General features: G+C 44.4%; 1 protein-coding gene across 1 annotated transcript in view; it reads left to right on the forward strand.

Moving 5' to 3' along the window:
- C8H7orf50 (chromosome 8 C7orf50 homolog) overlaps window positions 1-3,281 on the forward strand; it is a 292,879-nt gene that overhangs the window by 67,224 nt on the left and 222,374 nt on the right. The gene's annotated exons all lie outside the window — the stretch shown is intronic.

Genomic DNA, 3,281 nt, shown 5'->3' on the forward strand with positions numbered 1-3,281 from the left:
TGTGCTTTACTACATCTGATGTAGCATTGTATTGCAGTGGCGTACCAATGGTGGGGGCGGTCCGCCCCGGGTGCACGCAGCTGGGGGGTGCCGCGGCGCGCACCTGCTGCGCGAGTTCGCTAACTTCTCTCGTTCGCTGCAGCTCCCTCTGCCCCGGAACAGGTTACTTCCTGTTCCAGGGCAGAGGGAGCTGCAGCGAACGAGCAAAGTTAGTAAACTCGCAGCAGGCGCACGCTGTGGCACCCCCCCCCCCCACCCGGCGGCATGCACCCCGGGGGGGGGGCTCTTTTGCCGGGGGGGTGGGCGCTGCACCCGTGGGGCGGGGCGCCGCCTCGGGTGTCCGCCCCCCTAGGAACGCCACTGTTGTATTGTAGGCACAGGCAAGGTTAGCCTAGTTAGTATGGAATTTGATGATACCGAGCTGCCTATAGAGTTACTTCTGATGCAGCAAACTGCGCTGAAGATCAGTACTAAAATTTTACTTCCCATTAGGTCAGCGGGAAGTTTAAAATAAAAAAAGTGTGGGATCACCAAGTTGCGGGGCACCCCTGGTACAGGGAGGCCTTTAACTAGGGTTACCATATTTGCCCTAAGAAAAAAAAGAGGACACATGCCCCACCCCCTGTCACACCTGCCCTGTGCACTGTTGCAACCCCGCCCTGTCATGCCCCACCCCCTGTCACTTTGACCCCCCTTCAAAGGAAGCCAGATTCCCTTCCCAATTTTCCAGCCTCCCTCTACCCACATGACTCCATTCACTACCCCTCCCCTCCCTTATTGTAGTGCCCTGGTGGTCTAGTAGCATCTTTGGGGAAGGAAAGAGCCCCCTCTTTCCTGCCTGGCGAGGCTGTAGACCTCTCTTGCTCCTGGCGCTGCTTCAAAATGGCTGCCAAGAGTGCAAACAGTTACCGCTTGAACTCTTAGCAGCCATTTTGAAGCAGCACCAGGAGCAAGAGAGTCTGCATATACGCCGGGCGGGAAAGAGGGACCTCTTTCCTGCCTCGGTCACTAGACCACCAGGGCACCACACTAAGGTAAAGGAGAGAGGGGAGGATAGGACTCCCTGAGGCCCACCTGCCCTTCCTCCCGCCAGCCTGCCTGTTCGTCCGCAAATCCGGACAAATGGGCAGGCTGGCAAAACCTAGCCAGATGCCCAAGCATGTCCTAAAAAAAAGAGGACATGTCCGGGTAAAACCGGACGTATGGTAACCCCTACCCTTGACCAAACAGCTCCTAAACAACTCCTTTACTTAATGATACTCATTGATTACCTGTTAGTTACCGCATTAAGATTGAAGTCTAAATTTTGGCCCATGAAACCTTTTATTCTGACCATTCTGTCTCTTTAACATGATTCCGTGCCACCCTGTTAGGACTTTGAGCTCACAGACTTAACACCGTCTAGTTCTTCCTTCACCGGCTTTTGCAAGATTGGCGATTACTTTTTATGATTTGGCTCCTGCTCTCTTGAATTTCCTCTTGGCTTACTTAAACTAATTTTAAGAAGTTTGAAAGGAATCTTAAAGCTTTATTACTTTGATCTGGCTTTTCGTGAGCAGTTGTAATATGTTAGGGGTTTTTAAATTGTATGGATTGGGGCTTTTTGTTCTTAATTTTTTTGTTTAATTTTTTTAAATTAATTTCTATTTATCTTATGTAAACTGCTTTGAATGTAATCAAGAATAAATAAATATTTCTTCCATTTCATTGGTAAGGTTAAAAAGGAAGTAAAGTTTACTTTGAACTTTTATTTTATAATACATTGTTTCTAGTTTAGTGCTATATATATATATATATATATATATATATATATATATATACTTTTACATTTTGTATATAATTAGCTGATGACATTGGAAGTAAAGTAAAAAAAAAAAAAAAAAAAGCACAGAAGTAAAATGAAAACCTGTGTTAAACTCTTAAACTGATTTCTAAACATAGTTTTATTATATGAGGCTGTGAAAATATTCACCAAAAACTATTCAGTTCATGTAAGTATGAGCTCTGCTATTTTTGTGTAATTTTGAAAAGAATTCTGAAGAGCCATGTTAATGGCCCAGTGAACCACTGAATCAGTATCGCAAGTGCACAGACGTGTGAGAGGCATCCATGTATCCATCACACATGTCATACACGTGCATATTTCTGTAGGGAGTATGTCAGCCTCCTTGTTTTATTTAACCCGACTTAGGAGTGGAGGAGTAGCCTAGTGGTTAGTGCAGCGGAGTTTGATCCTGAGAAACTGGGTTCAGTTCCCACTGTAGCTCCTTGTGACCCTGGGCAAGTCACTTAACCCTCCATTGCCCAAGATACAAAATAAGTACCTGTATATACTATGTAAACCATTTTGAAAGTAGTTGCAAAAACCACAGAAAGGCAGTATATCAAGTCCCATTTTCCTTTCCTTCCCTTCTGGTTTTTCAGGTTATTTAGCTTAAATCTTAATTCCTCATAACTTTTCACATATACAGTATCCCCCAAATTTTATATATGGCACCTTACGTTGTGCGCATTAATTACGCACACAACTTGTTTGATTAACAAGCCAGTCAGCACCAATAATTGGTACTTAACAACCAATTAGTGACACTAAATAGCTTTAATTAGAATTTATGTGCACAACTTTCTAGGCGTATTCTACAGCACGGTGCGTGTAAATTCTAATGTGCACAGACGAAAAGGGAGTGTGGCCAAGGGCATGGAATGGGCGGGTTGTGGACATTTCTGAAAACTATGCATACTGTTGTACACCTGATCTGTGCGTATCTTAGGCGCAGGTAGTTAGGCCTGGTTTTAGGTGGCCTAAATGGGTGCGCCCAGTGGTGTGCTGGAGCAGGCTCTCACAGGCTCTCGAGAGCCGTTTGTTAAGTTCTTAAGAATTTTGGGAGCCGGTTCTCCATGGCTACTTTAACAAATGGATTCCAAAATGTGGGCTTGGGCCCCTCCTGAATTCTCTTTTACTTTGCTGGCGAGAGAGAGCCCCCTGTTAACAATTTACCAGCACACCCCTGGGTGCGCCTAACTTTTAGGTGCAAGAACGGCACGTGAGTATATTCAATAAATTATGCCTTAGTTATAATCACGCTAATGGCATGGTTTTAAGACGCCATGATTAGAATTTCCCCCATGCCCTTAAAATGCATGGCTTGTCAAATTGTTTAATTCACTTGAAATAAACAACCAAACAGACCAGCCTTCTTTTGCACATTTTACATCCAGTTGTATTATACTGTAGTTAATAACTTTTTATTTCTTTAGCAGAAATATTTTCTCTTTCATCA

The sequence above is a fragment of the Microcaecilia unicolor genome, chromosome 8, assembly GCF_901765095.1.
Source record: "Microcaecilia unicolor chromosome 8, aMicUni1.1, whole genome shotgun sequence".
Classification (NCBI taxonomy): domain Eukaryota; kingdom Metazoa; phylum Chordata; class Amphibia; order Gymnophiona; family Siphonopidae; genus Microcaecilia; species Microcaecilia unicolor.